The sequence below is a fragment of the Canis lupus genome, chromosome 1 (assembly GCF_048164855.1).
Source record: "Canis lupus baileyi chromosome 1, mCanLup2.hap1, whole genome shotgun sequence".
Classification (NCBI taxonomy): domain Eukaryota; kingdom Metazoa; phylum Chordata; class Mammalia; order Carnivora; family Canidae; genus Canis; species Canis lupus.
Genome location: NC_132838.1, coordinates 30,757,858 through 30,768,329, shown reverse-complemented (window position 1 = coordinate 30,768,329; position 10,472 = coordinate 30,757,858). Strand labels below are relative to the sequence as shown.

Sequence of the window (10,472 nt, the reverse complement as noted above, 5' to 3'; positions counted from 1 at the left end):
AATTTCCCTCTTCTTATAAGGACATCCAGCATTGGATTTGGGGGCCCACCCTATTCCAGTATGACCTCCATCTTAACTTGATTGCATTTACAAAGACCCTATTTCCAAATATTCACGGGTTTTGGGGGGACATGAATCTTGGAGGGGCATTATTCCAGCCAGTATACCCACCCTGCCATCATTTAACCTCCCAAGTGGGCCCAGTCTTGCCCCATCAACCTTAAAATTCGGGAAGGAAGATCAGGAGAATAAGTGAGGAGGTCATGGCTGCTTGAGAGCTCATAATGCTGCCTTGTTCTACAGCAGAAACCCTTTAAGAGGTCTGTGGACTGATAATATATGCCCTGTTAGATCCAAATAAAAGCTCATGTGCATACACATGTCTGTAGGTATGTATGTAATTTTGGTGGGATGTGTTATGCAAGGGGGGAGGAGTAGAACTGAAGTAAGGTATGGAGAGGGCTATGGTCGGGAGGAAGAAACTTTGATACTCCCTAGAGATGAGCACATGTGAGCGACCATTCTGGTCTGCTCTTGGAAGAGGAAAGGATTAGGAAAACAGGTTGCTATTGAATACCTGACTGACTTAAGTTCTACCCTAAATCCAATTCTTACAAAAAGAGCAAAGCAGCCCATGCAGAGCGTTTTTGTACCTTTAGGTTTACAGAAGTTCAAATGCAATATTTAAGTCAGAACAATTTTTTGTTTCTCCTTTAAAATGAACATTGGAAGGAGAAGAATTAAGATCATTTTTTTCCTTTTATAAGATAAAAATATCCCTTTTCTCCATACTTGTTTACCGAGTCTTTCTCCAGTGTCTCATTATTATAAATAAGTTTGAATAACCAGTTTGGTGTATACTGCTCTCTTTGTACCTAGGGTTATCATCTTACATACCTGCTTAAAATTGCATTTCTTGGGAGCTAGTCAATCATCAATTTTGGTGGTGTCTGTCATGGGCAGCAGACTAATAAAGTCATGATATCAGCAGAAATCCTGAACGGGAAGGTGGTCTTTGTGCAAATAAGGGAGAGACTGAAGAACCAAGTCACTCAGATGAAGGAGCAAGTTCTGGTTTTACACCAGGCCTGGCAATTTTACAGGTTAATGACAGAGATGATTCTAATCTTTATATAAATGTGAAGCTGAAAGCTGCTGAAGAGATTGGGATCAGAGCACACACATTAAATTACCAAGAACAGCCACAGAATCTGAGGTGTTAAAGTATGTTGCATCATTGAATGAAGACCTCACTGTCCATGGTTTCATAGTGCAGCTGCCTTTAGATTCGGAGAACCCCATTAACACTGAAGCAGTGGTCAATGCTGTTGTACCTGAAAAGGATGTGGATAGGTTGACTAGCATCAGTGCTGGAAAACTTGCTAGAGGTGACCTGAATGACTGTTTCATCCATCGTACACCTAAAGGATGCTTGGAACTCATCAAAGAGACAGGGGTATAGGTTGCTGGAAGGCACGCTGTAGTGGTTGGGCTCAGTAAGATAGTTGGTGCTCTGATGCATGACCTGGTTCTGTGGAACCATGCCACAGTGACCACCTGCCACTCCAAGACTGCCAAACTAGGCAAGGAGGTAAATAAAGGTGACATCCTGGTGGTAGCAACTGGTCAGCCACAAATGGTAAAATGGGAGTGGATCTAACCTGCAATAGTCATCGACTGCAGGATCAATTATATTACAGGTGATACAAAACCAAATGGGAGAAAAGTGGTAGGTGATGTGGCATACAATGAGGCCAAAGAGAGGGCAGGCTTCATCACTCCTGTTCCTGGTAGCATGGGGCCCATGATGGCGACAATGCTAATGCAGAGCACAGTGGAGAGCAAAGCGTTTCCTGGAGAAATTTAAGCCAGGAAAGTGGATGATTCAATATAACAACCTTAACCTCAAGACTCCTGTTCCAAGTGACATTGATATATCATGGTCTTGTAAGCCAAAGCCCATTGGCAGCCTGGCTCAGGAAATTGGTCTGCTCTCTGAAGAGATGGAATTGTACGGTGATACAAAGGCCAAGGTTCTGCTGTCAGCACTGGAACGCCTGAAGCACCAGTCTGATGGGAAATACGTGGTGGTGACTGGAATCACCCCCAATGCCCCTGGGAGAAGGGAAAAGCACAGCCACCATTGGGCTGGTGCAGGCCCTTGGCACCCATCTTCATCAGAACGTCTTTGCGTGTGTACGACAGCCTTCTCAGGGCCCCACCTTTGGAATAAAAGATGGCATTGCAAGAAGTGGCTACTCACAGGTCATTCCTATGGAACAGTTTGATCTCTACCTCACTGGTGACATCCATGCCATCGCTGCAGTGAATAACCTTGTCGCTGCAGCCATCGATGCCCAGATGTTCCACAAACTGATGCAGACAGACAAGGGTCTCTTTAATCATTTGGTACCATCAGTAAATGGAGTGAGAAAGTTCTCTGATATCCAAATCCGAAGGTTACAACGACTGAGTATTGAAAAAACTGACCCTACCCCACTGACTGATGACCGAGATAAACAGATTTGCAAGATTGGACATTGATCCAGAAACCATAACTTGGCAAAGAGTATTGGATACCAATGATAGATTCTTCTAAGGAAGATCACAACCAGACAGGCTCCAACGGAGAAGGGCACACACAGATGGACCAGTTTGGTATCTCTGTGGCCAGTAAAATCATGGCTATGCTGGCTCTCACCAGTTCGCTAGAAGACATGAGAGAGAAAAGACTGAGCAAAATGGTGACGGCATCCAGTAAGAAAGGGGAGCCTATCAGTACCGAAGATCTGGGGGTAAGTGGTGTATTGACAGTGCTTATGAAGGGTGCAATCAAGCCCAATCTCATGCAGACATTAAAGGGCACTCCAGGATTCGTTCATGCTGAACCATTTGCCAGCATGGCACTCAAGCTTGGCCCTGAAGGGTTCGTGGTGACTGAGCAGGATTTGGAGCAGACATTGGAATGGAAAAGTTTTTTAACATCAAATGCAGGTTTCTGGTCCCCGCCCTCACGTAGTGGAGCTTGTTGCGGCTGTCAGGGCTCTTACAGGGCACGGAGGCAGCCCCACGGTTACAGCAGGACTGCCTCTTCCCAAGGCTTACATAGAGGAGAACCTGGAGCTGCTTGAAAAAAGCTTCAGTAACTTAAAGAAAAATTGAAAATGTCAGAATATTTGGGGTTCCCATGGTGGTGGCCGTGAATGCATTCAAGACGCCTTGGTGGCTCAGCAGTTTAGCACCTGCCTTTGGCCCAAGGCATGATCCTGGAGTCCCGGGATCAAATCCCACATCAGGGTCCCTCATGGAGCCTGCTTCTCCCTCTGCCTGTGTCTCTGCCTCTCTCTCTCTTTCTCATGAATAAATTAAGTAAAATCTTTAAGCATCTGGGTGGCTCAGTCAGTTAAGTGTCTGTCTTCAGCTCAGGTCACCATCTCAGTGTCCTGGGATCAAGCCTCATGTTGGGCTCCCTGCTTAACAGGAGGGTCTGTTTCTCCCTCTCCCTAACCCCTCTCCACCCTCGTTCATGCTCTCTCTCTCTCTTCTTTCTGTCTTGCTCACTCTCTCTAATAAATAAATAAAATCTTAAAAAAAAAAAAGACAGATAAGAGGCTGAGCTGGACGTTGTCAGTGGCCTTGCCAAAGAACATGGGGCTTTTGATGTTGTGAAATGCACTCATGGGGCAGAAGGGGGTATGGGCACCTTAGCCCTAGCTCGGGCCTTCCAAGAGCAGCTCAGGCACCCAGCAGTTTCCAGTTCCTTTATGACCTGAAGCTCCCAGTTGAGGATAAAATCAGGATCATTGCGCAGAAAATCTATGGGGCTGACAACATAGAATTGCTTCCTGAAGCTCACTACAAAGCTGAAGTCTACACAAAACAGGACTTTGGGAACTCGCCTACCTGCAAGGCCAAAACACACTTGTCCTTGTCTCATAACCCAGAGCAAAAAGGTGTGCCCACAGGCTTTGTCTTGCCCATTTGTAGCATCCGCACCAGCGTCAGGTTGATTTTCTGTACCCCTTGGTAGAGACAATGAGCACAATGCCTGGACTCCCCACTTGGCCCTGTTTCTATTATATTGATTTGGACCCTGAAACTGAAGAGGTGATTGGGTTGTTCTAAACAGATTGCCTCTCTTCCAGACGCTGCTCAGAACATTTGGCCAATGTCCATTCAGGCTGACTGTTGGTTAGGAAGTGTGGGGAAGTCCAGAGAAGTCAGCCCCTGCCCTGAAGATCTTAGGAAATAAAGAGCAGGAATTCCCCCCAGAAGCCTTTCTTTGGTCTTAATTCCCACCATCATGTATAAATTAACATAAATCATGCACAAGTCTACTTACTTTATTGAAGTGCCGCAGAATAAAGGAAATGATTGGTGAAAAAAATGCATTTCTTTAATAACAAAGGACATTATGAAGATGGGAGGCATGCAGAGGCTGTGTAGTAGATTCTTTTCAAGATTCCAGAAAAACTGTAGTAAAAAAATGTTGATAAAATTCCTGAGCCTTCAAGAGTTCATAATCTGATGTTACAATCATCAGAAAATAGTATTTTCTTCCATGGAAATTATCAGTTTATGTTTTCTTACCAAATTAACTACTGACAACTTAGTATTTCACGAAGTTATACAGAAGGTGGAAAACCTTTCCTTAAAAATGTCTTTTCGAGGTTGTCATCTGCCTTTTAACTTTGGTGACTTGTTGTTTATTTACTTATTTTTAATTCTTTGTTTTCTTTTTTGTTCTTGAAATTTTTTTTCTTGTATTTAATTTCTTTTGGCTACTTTTTTTTAATTCCTAGAGAATTTATGGATACATGTTGTTATAGCCATGAATCTGCTTTTTAAAAATTATCTTTATGCTTTAGCAAATCCTTCTATATCCCAAAATTAGTAATAATCAATCTTTGTATTAGTAATTATTAGTAATTATGTGATGTGACTCAGTAGTAACAGCTAGTAATACCTAGAGGGCCAAATTTCTTTTTTCATAGTTCTCATATTTTATCCCCAAACACTCTCTTGAGGTATCTCAAATATTTGTCCTCATTTTATGAATGAGCAGCGATTTATGTAGGACATTCAGAGAAACTAATATCTTGCCCAAATTTAAACTCCAGCTTCCACTCAAATGTGAACTACAGTGTCTCTCCCTGGGAGTTATTTCTGAGCATGATGCAGGGTGAGAACCAGAATTGATTTTTCTCCCTTTATAACTACCCACATTTCCTCAAGTGATTTATTAATTCTCCCTCCTTTTTCCCATTATTGGAGATGTCTCTACAACACATGAAACATTTATATGTAGTGAAGATTTTCTTGCATATTGTAAGGGCTTTTTTACATGTAGTAAGCACATTAGTTATGTTCCTTCTGCTTTATTTTCTTTTGCTTTGTTTTGGGGAATAAGAAACCAGTTTAAAAAGATATTTTTTTAAATACAAATTTTCTACTTGTTTCCTTTTTAAACCTCCTTTCGTGGAGACCCTTAAAGAAACTTCTTTCTGGTATAACAGCTGCATCTATTATAAAGTAGACTTAACTACTTTAGAAAGAGAACTAATGGGCATGATTATTTTAGGCAAATTTTGTGGATTTGCTTCTTCAGGGATGATTTTTAGATGAAAAAGATATAGTTGGGTTCTTGAATTTTAAATTTCCCATTTCTGACAAAAGTTAGAAATACCTAGAAATATTAGAAATATCTAAAAAATTAGCGGTGTGGTATGTCGCCACAGTTTCCACCCAGAGGGAAGACTTTAGTTTTTACTGTTTCCCAAAGAAGGTCGGGTGAACTTGAAGCAGCTTTATGCAGATGAATAGTGTAAATGACCCAGTTGTGCCCCTGGTTCAGGCTCTACATCTTTTTAGCCCCATTAATCTTCAGCCAAAACAAAATTACTGCCATAAAAGGGGAGGGAGTAAGAAGGCTTATGATAAGCTTGAAAAGAGGTGGCTGAGTGTGTATTCACCCTCAAAAAAATACGAAGGGGCTTCTGAAACTGATAGGGAGAAATCACGTGGCTCCCCCCAGAAAACCTTTGTCATACTTAATTTTGTTTTGTTTCTTTTCTGACCCAATAGTTAGCAAAAGGAGTACATTTTCAACACTCTCCAGAGCATGCCTGTCCCCCTTTGCTGTCAGATTGCCTTTCTGGAAGTGAGAAGACTTTTTGATTTTCGGAAGTAATTGGGTGGCCATCAGTGACCACAGGGCCTTTGCATGGGTGCCCATAGCTGCCTCTCCCACCTCTAGTGCACGTTCAACTTTCGCCCTGATTCCATACAAATCTACATACAATTTAACACTTGATTTGCTGAAACAACAATAACAACAAGCCTCTTAAATCTCCCATCTAAAAAGATTGCTTGTTGCAGAAATCTGAGGAAGTAAAGACATTAAATCTCAGTTTCTTGTTTTAAAAGTGCTGTACATACATCACCACCAACCAGCTTGTAAATTTTAGTCAATCCTCAAACCAGTCTTTTGAAGGAGCTGAAAAATGTCCCTGTGCCCTCAAAGGACACACCTGTTATCTGAAACAGTTTTTAACCAGCTTGTTAAGCAGCTTTGACAGATCAAAGACCCCAGACAATGGACACAAACTCTAACAATAGCGTAGCCTTGAGCAAAAGGTTCTGTCAAAGCCAGGCTTGTGCCCACGGCATTATGGCCGGCAATTGAAAATAAATTTTACTTGAATAAGTACCTCAGCCGATCAGAGGGACTGCCGCTGCTGAAACAAAAGCAGTTGGGGATAAGTTATTGACTCCACTGACAGCCTGAATGAACTTCATTATGCCAGCCCACTCTTGGTAAATGTGTCAGGTTTTAAACTGAATTAGGTGGCAGGTGCATGGACCATTTTGCTGCCCCCCTTGAGACAGCAGACAGCCAATCATCACCTGATTCTACAGACAAATGTTTAGATTTGTTTTTCATATTGCACGGCCATAAGTGAAAGCACATTTAAATCTTTTTTTCCCCTATCCTCCATCACCGCTGTGTTCTGTTCCCCTGAGCAGGTCATACCCACGCTTTGGTGTAATGGGATTCATCAAGGCCTGGACTGCCACCCCCATCCTCCCCTCCCTCTGAGGCACAGATTTCAGGGATGAGCTGGATTCTTCTCTTGAGGTTATTGAATTTCAGCTTTGGAACAGAAGCTCCTCTTCTGTTCTAGGAGATTAAAATGCAAGGACACATATCCCTGCTATCTCCCATCTTAAGAACTTGGAAAGGACATAAGTATGGACATTCTGATAGGTTTAACCAGAATGATTCAGTAATAGGTTGGCTTTTCAGCTGGGAGCTAGAATACAGAACTCAGATATTTTAATCTGGGGAAAGTATTTTCCACCAGCAAACATTGTAACTCCTGCCGAGGCCCTGAGTTCAAGCAGAGAGTCAGAAAGAACCAGTATTGTGTGTGTGTGTGTATCTACATCTTTCTTTCTTTCTTTCTTTCTTTTTCTTTCTTTCTTCTATCTATTCATCTATATTTGCTTGCACATTTGGCTTCAAATCATTTTGTTTTACAATCTTCCTTGGCCTATGAGGATAAATGCAAGATCAGCTAAACTTCAGATACTTTGATGCCAGCTCTCATTACTTAATCATGAGACACAAGACTATTAAGACTCCCAAAAATGAAAACCCAGACTTCCAACCAGAGAGGGAGAGGGTTGGCATATGCCATTGGCTGTGTGCCTTATTCAAGTTAATGAGCAAAAAAGACTTCCTTTTCTTGAGTATCTTTAAGACCTGAAATCTTTCCTCCCAGGAAAGTCTCTTTCTCTTCTGAATAATGTTTCTGTCACTCATTATAAATAACTACTTTTCTTGATGTACATCTTGAGTGATAAAGTAAAACTCCTTCCAGAAATTGTCAGCCCCCTCTCCTCCCCCAAAATGCAGAAATGATAAGATTTTTTTAATCCCAAACTCAAACCTCAAAGACCTATCAATCCAGTCTTTGCTGTCCTTTTGTTGGTGTCCATGCCCAAGTTAGTTCAAATCTCCAAAGGACGTTTACCCAGATCTGGACAGTATTTGTTTCACAATATTGTTTTGCTGCATTCAGTGGTTTAATGTTTGTATTTTCACATAAAGATAGATATAAATTTTTTTCGACTCCTCGAAAAAATATCCATATTCTCTCATTTATGTATGTATGAATCTGGATGAGACACACTATCCAGGAATACAAAACTGGTTTTCCTCCGGGGGTACCTACAGGCCACCCTGAGTTAACACGGGGAAAGGTTCTACAGTGGCTCTCACTTGCTGGAGCCCTTCCTCCCCCAACCACAGCAGATGGTGTTTCATAGTTGGTCACAAATGGCTGTCAGCGAGTGTTTGTCTGCCTGCCAGTAACCTGTGGTTCAGGGACTCCCTCAGAGAGTGTACCAGCTCTGACTCTGCTGATAACAGCATCTGAGAAAATGATCCGTCCTTTCTTGTCAGGCACAAAATTAGCCATCTCACTTTCAAACTGTTGACAAGGGGGACATGAAAGAAATAAGGACTGTGCCAGCCCAGCTGATGTTTCCTCAGCTCTGGTTCTATGGGCCTAATGCAGATGAATCTGAAAGCAGACTTTGTGACAATGGTGTTGTCACCAAATACACGGAGTTGGAGCAACCCCAGTTCTGGTACCAGCATTTCCTGCAGTGACTTGCTGGAACTCTCCACTGGGGGAGTTTCAATCCTTAGAGCAACAGATATTTTCTCAACGGGGGGCTTCAATCAGACTTCATACACAAATGACCTTTAGTGGCATGAGCTTGGATGAAGGGGGAGGAAGAACAGAACGTGGAACAAGGGTCTGAGCATCACCCCTAGCTGGAAGTCAGGAAGCCTACTCTAATGCCTTTGGGGATACACACAGAGCCGGCCCTAATGAATCAATGTGGGAGAGGATAAGGGTAGAGGAAAGAGCATGAAGGAGAACAAAAGGAAGGAAGAAACAAGTGGGGGACTAGCCAAGAATGTGGGAAGAAGGTTATGGGCCAAGCATGGTGCTTGTTGATGTGTTGTTGACCAGATGTGTAATCCTCCCAGTGATTTCCTAGGTGGGGTATCATCATCCCCTTTGTAGAGATGAAGGAAATCTGACTCTGGAAGTTTAAGGAACCAAACTAGAAAGAGGCAGAACTAGCATTCCAATTCCAGCCAGTGCACTGGAGACTAAGAGACTAGACTCCAAGGTTAGGATCCTGACTCAACACCTGGCTAACCTACTGGCTGTGTAAACTTGAGCACGTAACTTAATCTCTGAATGCCTCAGTTTCCTCATTGGTAAGATGGGGCTATTAATAATATCTATCTCATAGGGTCATTGTGGAGGATGAAACAAGTTAGTGTAGAAGTACATTGAGCTATACTTAGACAATAGTAAGCTCTCTCTTCTTTACTGCTTTTATGTTTGTCAAGAATTTACTTCACTGTTTCCTTATTCGTAGATAATATTTCTAGAATTCTCACTATAGCAAGCAATCTTTCTTCCAATGCTCTTGCATTTCTAGTTATTGTTTATTTTCTTGTTTGATTTTTTTAAGCAGATGAATCTAAATTCTAAGGCTGTTTTATCAATTTATAGAAGTGAAAGAGCAGCAATTTTGTATCAGAAAGTGGCTGAATTCCATTTATGCCATTTCTGAGCTATATAATCCAGGGCAGGTTACTAAACTTCTCACAGCCTCAGTGGGCTCATCTATATAGTGAAAAATACTTCCAATTTATAGAACTACTATCATGACTAAATGAGAAAAGGTAGAGTGCCGAGCACACCGTAGGTATTCCATAATGATAGTTACTATTGTTTTACTCAATGACTAAACACTGGCTTATATCATGTAGCTTATACATGTCAACTCCTCTGTGGGCCGGAGATGCTGTACCGGGGTGTCTGTGTTAGGTGCACAGATTGATGAGGCTGATGGATGAAACTGTCCTAAATGTATCTCTTCCTCCTTCTATGACATTTCTCACATCTAATTCCCCCAGAAGCAATATTCTGAGTAATGACCACCAACTGCCATAACCCTTTTGTCTGGCATAGGAATTTCATTTCCTTACCCCGGACTGTGTCCCTGCTGCTCAGAGCAAGGAGATGCTCGGACCTCAGGGACCCGGCCAGTGAGCTCACTTTCAAGTAGCACTAGCCTCTGTCAGGTGAGGTCAGTGTGGTGATTAAGGGAAACATCCTTCAACCCTTGTAATCTCTCCAGGAGAAATGAGAGGCGCCTCCTGCCAATTGTTAATGATAATGGTCTTATAATTCCAACACCACATTTTACCCAGGAGGATCCCAAATGCTTTACGGATTGGCAAATCGCTTCACCCACTCTGCCTGTGGGCGTTAGGTGGATCAAACTTGGAATGAAGCCATTGCAGCGAACATTACCCTACTGTTTTTTTTTTTTAAATATGCACAATGATATGTGTCTGAGTAATTATAAAACATAGG

The 10,472-nt window shown here is 42.2% G+C and overlaps 1 pseudogene; it reads left to right on the top strand.

The window, feature by feature from the left end:
- The first annotated feature begins 978 nt into the window (after window positions 1–978).
- Window positions 979–4,130, top strand: LOC140614289 (C-1-tetrahydrofolate synthase, cytoplasmic-like; annotated as a pseudogene).
- Window positions 4,131–10,472: the final 6,342 nt, after the last annotated feature.